This window comes from Dendrobates tinctorius, unplaced genomic scaffold (assembly GCF_039654945.1).
Source record: "Dendrobates tinctorius isolate UK_male_01 unplaced genomic scaffold, ASM3965494v1 ptg000104l, whole genome shotgun sequence".
Classification (NCBI taxonomy): Eukaryota; Metazoa; Chordata; class Amphibia; order Anura; family Dendrobatidae; genus Dendrobates; species Dendrobates tinctorius.
This window is the reverse complement of record NW_027361772.1, coordinates 18,955,968-18,968,543: the sequence shown is the minus strand read 5'-3', so window position 1 is coordinate 18,968,543 and position 12,576 is coordinate 18,955,968. Positions and strand designations below refer to the sequence as shown.

Sequence of the window (12,576 nt, the reverse complement as noted above, 5' to 3'; positions counted from 1 at the left end):
TGGTATTATTCACCCTCAGTATGGTAGTAGTAGTATTTTTCATCTTACATAGTGGTATTATTCAGTCTCAGTATGGTAGTAGTAGTATTTTTCATCTTACATAGTGGTATTATTCAGTCTCAGTATGGTAGAAGTATTATTTTTCATCTTACATAGTGATATTATTCAGCTTCAGTATATAGTAATAGTATTTTTCATCTTGCATAATGGTATTATTGAGCCTCAGTATATAGTAATAGTATTTTTCATCTTACATAATGGTATTATTCACCCTCAGTATGATAGTAGTAGTATTTTTCATCTTACATAGTGGTATTACTCATTCTCAGTATGGTAGTATTAGTATTTTTCATCTTACATAGTGATATTATTCAGCCTCAGTATGGTAGTAGTAGTATTTTTCATCTTACATAGTGGTATTATTCACCCTCAGTATGGTAGTAGTAGTATTTTTCATCTTACATAGTGGTATTATTCACCCTCAGTATGGTAGTAGTAGTATTTTTCATCTTACATAATGGTATTATTCACCCTCAGTATGGTAGTAGTAGTATTTTTCATCTTACATAGTGATATTATTCACCCTCAGTATGGTAGTAGTAGTATTTTTCAACTTACATAATGGTATTATTCACCCTCAGTATGGTAGTAGTAGTATTTTTCATCTTACATAGTGGTATTATTCAGTCTCAGTATGGTAGTAGTAGTATTTTTCATCTTACATAGTGGTATTATTCAGTCTCAGTATGGTAGAAGTATTATTTTTCATCTTACATAGTGATATTATTCAGCTTCAGTATATAGTAATAGTATTTTTCATCTTACATAATGGTATTATTGAGCCTCAGTATATAGTAATAGTATTTTTCATCTTACATAATGGTATTATTCACCCTCAGTATGATAGTAGTAGTATTTTTCATCTTACATAGTGGTATTACTCATTCTCAGTATGGTAGTATTAGTATTTTTCATCTTACATAGTGATATTATTCAGCCTCAGTATGGTAGTAGTAGTATTTTTCATCTTACATAGTGGTATTATTCACCCTCAGTATGGTAGTAGTAGTATTTTTTATCTTACATAGTGGTATTACTCATTCTCAGTATGGTAGTAATAGTATTTTTCATCTTACATAGTGGTATTATTCAGCCTCAGTATTGTAGTAGTAGTATTTTTCATCTTACATAGTGGTATTATTCACTCTCAGTATGGTAGTAGTAGTATTTTTCATCTTACATAGTGGTATTATTCACCCTCAGTATGGTAGTAGTAGTATTTTTTATCTTACATAGTGGTATTACTCATTCTCAGTATGGTAGTAATAGTATTTTTCATCTTACATAGTGGTATTATTCAGCCTCAGTATTGTAGTAGTAGTATTTTTCATCTTACATAGTGGTATTATTCACCCTCAGTATGGTAGTAGTAGTAGTATTTTTTATCTTACATAGTGGTATTACTCATTCTCAGTATGGTAGTAATAGTATTTTTCATCTTACATAGTGGTATTATTCACCCTCAGTATGGTAGTAGTAGTATTTTTCATCTTACATAGTGATATTATTCAGCCTCAGTATGGTAGTAGTATTATTTTTGATCTTACATAGTGGTATTATTCACCCTCAGTATGGTAGTAGTAGTATTTTTCATCTTACATAGTGGTATTATTCACCCTCAGTATGGTAGTAGTAGTATTTTTCATCTTACATAGTGATATTATTCAGCTTCAGTATGGTAGTAGTATTATTTTTGATCTTACATAGTGGTATTATTCACCCTCAGTATGGTAGTAGTAGTATTTTTCATCTTACATAGTGGTATTATTCACCCGCAGTATGGTAGTAATAGTATTTTTCATCTTACATAGTGATATTATTCACCCTCAGTATGGTAGTAGTATTATTTTTGATCTTACATAGTGGTATTATTCACCCTCAGTATGGTAGTAGTAGTATTTTTCATCTTACATAGTGGTATTATTCACCCTCAGTATGGTAGTAGTAGTATTTTTCATCTTACATAGTGATATTATTCACCCTCAGTATGGTAGTAGTAGTATTTTTCAACTTACATAATGGTATTATTCACCCTCAGTATGGTAGTAGTAGTATTTTTCATCTTACATAGTGGTATTATTCAGTCTCAGTATGGTAGTAGTAGTATTTTTCATCTTACATAGTGGTATTATTCAGTCTCAGTATGGTAGAAGTATTATTTTTCATCTTACATAGTGATATTATTCAGCTTCAGTATATAGTAATAGTATTTTTCATCTTGCATAATGGTATTATTGAGCCTCAGTATATAGTAATAGTATTTTTCATCTTACATAATGGTATTATTCACCCTCAGTATGATAGTAGTAGTATTTTTCATCTTACATAGTGGTATTACTCATTCTCAGTATGGTAGTATTAGTATTTTTCATCTTACATAGTGATATTATTCAGCCTCAGTATGGTAGTAGTAGTATTTTTCATCTTACATAGTGGTATTATTCACCCTCAGTATGGTAGTAGTAGTATTTTTCATCTTACATAGTGGTATTATTCACCCTCAGTATGGTAGTAGTAGTATTTTTCATCTTACATAATGGTATTATTCACCCTCAGTATGGTAGTAGTAGTATTTTTCATCTTACATAGTGATATTATTCACCCTCAGTATGGTAGTAGTAGTATTTTTCAACTTACATAATGGTATTATTCACCCTCAGTATGGTAGTAGTAGTATTTTTCATCTTACATAGTGGTATTATTCAGTCTCAGTATGGTAGTAGTAGTATTTTTCATCTTACATAGTGGTATTATTCAGTCTCAGTATGGTAGAAGTATTATTTTTCATCTTACATAGTGATATTATTCAGCTTCAGTATATAGTAATAGTATTTTTCATCTTACATAATGGTATTATTGAGCCTCAGTATATAGTAATAGTATTTTTCATCTTACATAATGGTATTATTCACCCTCAGTATGATAGTAGTAGTATTTTTCATCTTACATAGTGGTATTACTCATTCTCAGTATGGTAGTATTAGTATTTTTCATCTTACATAGTGATATTATTCAGCCTCAGTATGGTAGTAGTAGTATTTTTCATCTTACATAGTGGTATTATTCACCCTCAGTATGGTAGTAGTAGTATTTTTTATCTTACATAGTGGTATTACTCATTCTCAGTATGGTAGTAATAGTATTTTTCATCTTACATAGTGGTATTATTCAGCCTCAGTATTGTAGTAGTAGTATTTTTCATCTTACATAGTGGTATTATTCACTCTCAGTATGGTAGTAGTAGTATTTTTCATCTTACATAGTGGTATTATTCACCCTCAGTATGGTAGTAGTAGTATTTTTTATCTTACATAGTGGTATTACTCATTCTCAGTATGGTAGTAATAGTATTTTTCATCTTACATAGTGGTATTATTCAGCCTCAGTATTGTAGTAGTAGTATTTTTCATCTTACATAGTGGTATTATTCACCCTCAGTATGGTAGTAGTAGTAGTATTTTTTATCTTACATAGTGGTATTACTCATTCTCAGTATGGTAGTAATAGTATTTTTCATCTTACATAGTGGTATTATTCACCCTCAGTATGGTAGTAGTAGTATTTTTCATCTTACATAGTGATATTATTCAGCCTCAGTATGGTAGTAGTATTATTTTTGATCTTACATAGTGGTATTATTCACCCTCAGTATGGTAGTAGTAGTATTTTTCATCTTACATAGTGGTATTATTCACCCTCAGTATGGTAGTAGTAGTATTTTTCATCTTACATAGTGATATTATTCAGCTTCAGTATGGTAGTAGTATTATTTTTGATCTTACATAGTGGTATTATTCACCCTCAGTATGGTAGTAGTAGTATTTTTCATCTTACATAGTGGTATTATTCACCCGCAGTATGGTAGTAATAGTATTTTTCATCTTACATAGTGATATTATTCACCCTCAGTATGGTAGTAGTATTATTTTTGATCTTACATAGTGGTATTATTCACCCTCAGTATGGTAGTAGTAGTATTTTTCATCTTACATAGTGGTATTATTCACCCTCAGTATGGTAGTAGTAGTATTTTTCATCTTACATAGTGATATTATTCAGCTTCAGTATGGTAGTAGTATTATTTTTCATCTTACATAGTGGTATTATTCACCCTCAGTATGGTAGTAGTAGTATTTTTCATCTTACATAGTGGTATTATTCACCCTCAGTATGGTAGTAGTAGTATTTTTCATCTTACATAATGGTATTATTCACCCTCAGTATGGTAGTAGTATTTTTCATCTTACATAGTGACATTATTCAGTCTCAGTATGGTAGAAGTATTATTTTTCATCTTACATAGTGATATTATTCAGCTTCAGTATGGTAGTAGTATTATTTTTGATCTTACATAGTGGTATTATTCACCCTCAGTATGGTAGTAGTAGTATTTTTCATCTTACATAGTGGTATTATTCACCCTCAGTATGGTAGTAGTAGTATTTTTCATCTTACATAATGGTATTATTCACCCTCAGTATGGTAGTAGTATTTTTCATCTTACATAGTGATATTATTCAGTCTCAGTATGGTAGAAGTATTATTTTTCATCTTACATAGTGATATTATTCAGCTTCAGTATATAGTAATAGTATTTTTCACCTTACATAATGGTATTATTCACCCTCAGTATGGTAGTAGTAGTATTTTTCATCTTACATAGTGGTATTATTCACCCTCAGTATGGTAGTAGTAGTATTTTTTATCTTACATAGTTGTATTACTCATTCTCAGTATGGTAGTAATAGTATTGTATTTTTCATCTTACATAGTGGTATTATTCACTCTCAGTATGGTAGTAGTAGTATTTTTCATCTTACATAGTGATATTATTCAGCCTCAGTATGGTAGTAGTAGTATTTTTCATCTTACATAGTGATATTATTCACCCTCAGTATGGTAGTAGTATTATTTTTGATCTTACATAGTGGTATTATTCACCCTCAGTATGGTAGTAGTATTATTTTTGATCTTACATAGTGGTATTATTCACCCTCAGTATGGTAGTAGTAGTATTTTTCATCTTACATAGTGGTATTATTCACCCTCAGTATGGTAGTAGTAGTAGTATTTTTCATCTTACATAGTGATATTATTCAGCTTCAGTATGGTAGTAGTATTATTTTTGATCTTACATAGTGGTATTATTCACCCTCAGTATGGTAGTAGTAGTATTTTTCATCTTACATAGTGATATTATTCAGCTTCAGTATGGTAGTAGTATTATTTTTGATCTTACATAGTGGTATTATTCACCCTCCGTATGGTAGTAGTAGTATTTTTCATCTTACATAGTGGTATTATTCACCCTCAGTATGGTAGTAGTAGTATTTTTCATCTTACATAGTGATATTATTCAGTCTCAGTATGGTAGAAGTATTATTTTTCATCTTACATAGTGATATTATTCAGCTTCAGTATATAGTAATAGTATTTTTCATCTTACATAATGGTATTATTCACCCTCAGTATGATAGTAGTAGTATTTTTAATCTTACATAGTGGTATTACTCATTCTCAGTATGGTAGTAGTATTTTTCATCTTACATAGTGGTATTACTCACCCTCAGTATGATAGTAGTAGTATTTTTCATAGTGGTATTACTCATTCTCAGTATGGTAGTAATAGTATTTTTCATCTTACATAGTGGTATTATTCACCCTCAGTATGGTAGTAGTAGTATTTTTCATCTTACATAGTGATATTATTCACCCTCAGTATGGTGGTAGTAGTAGTATTTTTCATCTTACATAGTGGTATTACTCATTCTCAGTATGGTAGTAATAGTATTTTTCATCTTACATAGTGATATTATTCACCCTTAGTATGGTAGTAGTAGTATTTTTCATCTTACTTTAGTACGGTAGTAGTTTTACAGATGAAGCACCAATCATCAGATATTACAAGGTCTTATTCTTGCTCCAGGTCCCAGTGACTTTGCTTTTCCTGATATAACACGCTTCTCCATTTTTGTGCGGTACTATCTTATCTTAATGTGTGAAGTCGTTATCCATGAAACATGCCGTCTCTTCGTTAGATTTACTAGCAGCCGCTACCGTGAGTGTGAACCTTAATTGATTCTTCACCAGGAGATCTGCTATTCATTAGAAAAAGACCTTGGTGGCCAAGAACATAATATCTGGGAGTAGCAGGTCTCGGCCTGTGTACCTGATGTTTCAGTCCGTCTGAACTGCATGTAAATTTACATCTAACTCATATATAATATACTGTACCTATATTGTTTTGTTTTCTCACCAAGATCTGATTTTATTTTACGAATATACAGTAGAAGTTTTCAGTTTGTGAATTAGTAGATAGGCCATAAATCTAATTTATACAAGATCCACAGAATACGGTGTTCTCAAAGTCAGAAAACAGCTGGTACACTTATATAAGGAGTTGGTCACTTGTACACCTTGATTGTCCAAGGATTGTGTACACAGCTCTTTCCATTCACTGGACACCATGCAATACTTCATTTCCCCTGTGGAGGCGCTGCCAAAAAAATGGAACACTTTATACGTTCCCTAACATATTACAATTACAACCAGTTTCTAGTTGTCTTAGCAGCAGGACCTCCTACCAGCAGCTTATGTTCGGAAGACACATCTAAGGCCAGTTTCACACGTCAGTGGCTTCGGTACATGTAGTGACCGTTTCTCACGTTCCGGAGACACTGACACACGTAGACACATTAAAATGAATGTGTCTCTACACATGTCAGCGTGTTTTCACAGACACACGGTCCGTGGGAAAAACAAGGCGTCATGTCAGTGTTTGTAGGAGCGCACGGTCCGCAAAAGTGCTGAACACGGCACACAGAGTCCTCCGTGCTCATGGATGGCCGCTCGGGAAGAAGCGCTACTGTAAGCGCTGTTCCCCTGCGGCTGGTGCTGAACGCGGCTGACATTCTTCTCTCCTGCTCTGCCGGCAACAGCGAGCAGGAGAGAATGAATGAATGAATGAAAACCTGACGTGGGGTCCCACTCTATTTGTAAACCAACCAGAGGAAACTTACAGCTGGGGGCTGCAGCCATCAGCTTCAGCAAGGTTCGTTCTCAAGAATAGAGGGGTCCCCACTCTGTTTTTTTAATTAAGTAAATAATTAAGTTTCGTCAGGTTGGTTCACAAACAGAGTCGGACCCCACGTCAGGTTTTCTTTCATTCTTCTCTCCTGCTCTCTGTTGCCGGCAGAGCAGGAGAGAAGAATGTCAGCCGCGTTCAGCACCAGCCGCAGGGGAACAGCACTTACTATAGCGCTTCTTCCCTGGCGGCCGTCCGTGTGGTCCTGATGCAGCACACGTTTGCCACACAATGGTACCACGTATCTACAAGGACACAGATAGCTCCGGTACCGGAATTATCTGGACGTGTGAGACCGGCCTTAGAAAAAGATTTTGAAAGCTGATAACTCTCAGCTTCGCAATGCAATCCCTCGCCAGCACATATCTGAGTATTCTTTTACGGCTGACGATATTTGGGCTGTGTAGTTTTGGAAATCTAAGTGAACTAGGAAGTACCCTGACTGCTTCAGTCCTAATAAGCAAAATTACTGGCACTTAAGATTGCGCAGATTTGTTTTTTATCGCTCCCAGACAAATGTGTGACACCCGGGTGTGCCTGTGGTTTATCGGCCGACTTACAATGTCAGTGAGTGTGTCTGTTAGTTGTTGGTGTCAGCCTCTGTGGTGATATGCAAACAAAAGCATACAGCAGCACTCTGTAAGCACCAAGATGTATGCAAACAATGAATATATGAAATCTGAACTGCATTACTGATATCTAAAATATACTTATATAAATGAAGGTACTTAGTGCATAAATTGACAAGGCATACCTTTCTTTGAAGGGGGCCTAACTTAATGTCATGCGTCTCCAATGCTAAAAGACTAGAAATTAAAAAGCCAGGTAGAATCAGCACTAATTAAAACCCTCCTTAGGCTGATGGAAGGAGTGCTCAGTCAGAAAAGGACGCAGTCAAAACCTGTAATGCGATTGAAATGTCATATGTTCAATGTTTGCAGACATCTTGGCGCTTACAGAGTGCAGCTGTATGCTTTTGTTTGTAAATTATGAAGTCATAGCAGCTTGCACATGTTCACACTTGCTTTATTCTGTTCACATGTTCTGGTCAGTCTTTTTTGTTTTTTTGTACCCTATGTGGTGAGTTTACTGATGACATTTTTGTGCCTCTAGCTTCATCTCAAACCTCATACCTCTCATCCTCATACTTTTCAAACAGCATACCTCATCATCATACTTTTCAAACCACACATTAAGGATGCGTGCATACGTTGCGGATTCTGCTGCGGATCCGCAGCAGATTTGGCCCTGCGGATCCACAGCAGTTTTTGCTGCATTGTATAGTACCATTTTAGACTATGTAAATAGAAAAACGCAGTGCACACGGTGCGGAATTTTCCACGCGGATTTGCTGCGGATTTAAATCCGCAGCATGTCAATTCTTTGTGCGGATTCCGCAACGGTTTGGCACCTGCTCCATGACAGGTGTCAAACCGCAAGGGAAAACCGCAGGCTAATCCGCAATAAATCCGCAGATAATCCGCAGGTCTTTTGACCTGTGGATTTACCTGCGGATTTAGACAAATCCGCACGGAAAATTCCGCAGCAGGATCGACAACGTGTGCACACACCCTTAGAGTCTCCCACTCCCACACTACCTCCTAATCTCACCCCCTTTCTGTTGGTGTCCTTTAAGGCTCTGTCGTAGGACCCCTACTTTTCTCCATCTATACCCTTGGCCTGGGACAAATCAAAGTCCTATGGCTTCCAGTATCATCTACAGTTGTGCTCAAAAGTTTACATATCCTGGCAGAATTTTTGCTTTCTTGGCTTTTTTTCAGAGAATATGGATGAAAACATGAAAATGGTTAGTGGTTGGGTGAAGCCATTTATTGTCAAACTACTGTGTTTTCTCTTTTTTAAATCATAATGACAACCCAAATGACCCTAATCAAAAGTTCACATACCCTGGTGATTTTGACCTGATAACATGCACAGAAGTGATCCAAATTGGTTTGATTGGCTACTAAAGGTAACATCCTCACCTGTGACCTGTTTGCTTGTAATCAGTGTGTGTGCATAAAAGCTGAGTGAATTTCTGGGATCCAGACAGACTCTTGCATTTTTCATCCAGCCACTGACGTTCCTGGATTGTATACACTGATGACACTCAGATCTACATCTCTGGCCCAGACATCACCTCTCTTGCTCTCTAGATTCCCGAAGTGTCTATAAACCACATCCTCTTTCTTCTTCTCTCGTTTCCTCAAGCTCAATGTGGACAAATCTGAACTTCTTAATCTTTCCTCCATCTCAAGCATCTTCCCTACCTGATCTATATCTATCACAATAAATGACAACACAATTTCCCCTGTACCGGAAATCTACTGCCTCGGAGTAACCCTTCACTCTACCCTGTCCTTCAAACCGCACATCCAAGCTCTCTTCACTTCCGGACGCCTCCAACTCAAAATTATTTCTAGAATCCATCCTTTCCTCAACCCTCAATCTACTAAAATGCTTGTGCTTACCCTCAACATCTCCTGCATTGAATACTGCAACATCCTCCTCGGTGGCCTACCTGCTAACATTCTTATACCTCTCCAGTCCTTAATTCTGCTGCCCGACTAATCTCTCTCCTCGTTACACCTCTGCTTCTTCCCTCTTCAAATCCCTTCAGTGGCTCCCAATTCCCTAGCGTATCCAGCTCAAACTAACACTGACCTACAAAGCCATCCATAACCTGTCTCCTCCATATATCTCCAAACTGATTTCCCGATAACTTCCCTCACGTAATCGCCGATCCTCCAAAGACTTCCTTCTCTCCTCTACACTTATTCGTTCCTCACCCAATCACCTCCAAGACTTCTCACGAATAATCCCCATCCTCTGGAATTTTGTGCCCCAACATGTCCAATCATCCACCACATTCGGATTCTTCAGACGGAATTTGAAAACCCACCTCTTCAAGAAAGCTTAGGCTGGTTTCACATTAGCGCTTTTTAAGCGCACGCACGGCCGGGGGTAGCTCCACCCCCGAGCCGGCTCTCTGCCCGGCGTGCCCGCCCCTTGCTTGTAGCGCCGCCTCCTAGCGGACAGCGGCGCCTGCGATCGGCGCACCCTATCTTTAGCATAGGGTGCGCAGATCGTGCGCAGGCCGTGCGGTAGTTGCACTTTGACCTGCGCTGCGCACTTTTGACGGTGCGCCGTGCGTGCCAAAATCCGAAAAGTTCGATTTTGGCGCGCACGGCGCACCGTCAAAAGTGCGCAGCGCAGGTCAAAGCGCAACTAGCGCACGGCCTGCGCACGATCTGCGCACCCTATGCTAAAGATAGGGTGCGCCGATCGCAGGCGCCGCTGTCCGCTAGGAGGCGGCGCTACAAGCAAGGGGCGGGCACGCCGGGCAGAGAGCCGGCTCAGGGGCGGAGCTACCCCCGGCCATGCGTGCGCTTAAAAAGCGCTAATGTGAAACCAGCCTTACATCCTGCAATGACCACGCTACCACCTCAACACCACCGAAGCTATTGCAACCCCAACTTACTGCCTCCTTCCCCTTCATCCTGTAGAATGTAAGCCCGCAAGGGCATGGCCCTCTTCCCTCTGTACAGGTCTATCATTGTTAGTATGTTTACTGTAAGTTATATCTGTATTTTGTGTGTAACCCCTTCTCATCTACAGCACCATGGAATCAATGGTGATATATAAATAAATAATGATAATAAACCACCCAGAACCAGCCATTTGTGGGAAGAGTTTGTGAACACCCCATACATTTTGTCAATAGATGCCTCAAACTTGTCAGGATTGTTTCCGAAAAACAGAACAGTTGACAGATATGTATTCTCTTTGTTTGATTGTTGATCGATTTTATCTGACCTTATTTGACCTAACTGTTCAACGACTATTGGCCTGATTTCTGACCTTGCGTTTTGATACCAATCTTGGACCTTCGCCTGTCTTCTCTTAACTTGTAGTCCTGACTTTCCCTTAGTCTGGGCAACTGTAAACCTTCTGTGGGGCCTACACAGGGGACTGTGACTTGGGTATCCTATTGGAAAAGTGCATACCTCCCTGCAAGGGTCAGGTTCTAAAGCTGTTTAGGTTCAAGTTCTCTACTTCTAAAGGTGGCCATACATATTAGAAAACTGTCGCATGGCTGTGAGCTACCTTTCTCGACTCCTCCATACTTGGGAACTCTTGGCTCGGCCAAGTATTCCAGTGTTCTCTATGAGAAAGCCATTGCGAGAATTATCTGGCTTTGACTTATCTTCCTTGCTTACAAAAGTGACTGAATTCCTACTGTCCGATCCTTCAGTCCTCTGACATAATCTGTTGGAAGGCCCTCATATACAGTAGATGGTTGGATGATCCTGCCAAAAATAAAAAGGTTCTGCTGACTTATATATTGTGTATGGAGGTCTTAACTGTGTGGCTCTGCGTATCCGCATATCTGCTGCCATCTGTCTGGGAACAAACAGATGGCAGGAGCTTGAAGGTACCATAACAGTACCTGCAGAAACCAGTCTGTCTCAGGTCATATGGGGAACTTTTATCCCTGCTACAAAATGGAGCAGCAGGGTGTACGTCACTCAATTTATTCTCTATAGGTCTGCCAGAAAAAGCCGAGGGCAGTGCTCAGCCGTTCCATCCTAACAGGGATAAAAATTCCCAGTCACGCCGATTGGTGCAGGTCCCTGCTGTCAGAAGACTCCCGCCATCAACAAGTTCACACCAATCCTGTGATGTTTTCGCTGGACAACCCCTAGAACTGGCAAGTTAGGAGCAGAATAACCATTTATCTCTGGGACGTCAATGAGTTAATGTCTTTGGAAACAATGGGACTCATCAGCAGATATATTTCTTTTAACCAGTATATAAGAACAGACCGCAAGAAGAGGTGAGCAGAACCTGTGACCCGTTTGATCCTGTGGAGATGGTGCAAATAAACGGCAAGAAAATACAGTGTGTCCGTAAAGTCATGGTGCACTTTTGACCAGTCACTGGAAAGCAACAAAAAACGATAGAAATGTGAAATCTGCTCCAAATAAAAGAAAACCTCTCCCAGTTTCATACCTATTCAGTGCAGTTCCACATGGTCTCCATTTGTCTCACCATCCAAACGATAGTGAAGTTCTTGCCACACACGGATAAGGACGTCTGGTGTAACAGCGTGAATAACGTCTGTGATTCTCTGTTTTAGGTGATCAATGTCGTTGATACGTTCAATGTACACATGTTGCTTCACATAACCCGAAAAGTAAAAGTCTAAGGGCGTCCGATCCGGGGATCGAGTTCATGTCTAAGGGTGCTGTGACACCTGAAATACATTGATAACGCAACTTTTTGTCCGTACTATGCTGAATTTTATCCTCTATTTTTGCAATCTGAGTGAATAAATAATTGTGTTTTCACTTCATCGTTGAGCTGGATTTTCTCTTTATTGGGATACTGGAAGGGTTACTTAAAGCAAAATCTATATATATATAAAAATG

General features: G+C 38.1%; 1 protein-coding gene across 7 annotated transcripts in view; it reads right to left on the bottom strand.

The window, feature by feature from the left end:
• Positions 1-12,576, bottom strand: part of ANK1 (ankyrin 1) — a 321,679-nt gene that overhangs the window by 205,410 nt on the left and 103,693 nt on the right. The gene's annotated exons all lie outside the window — the stretch shown is intronic.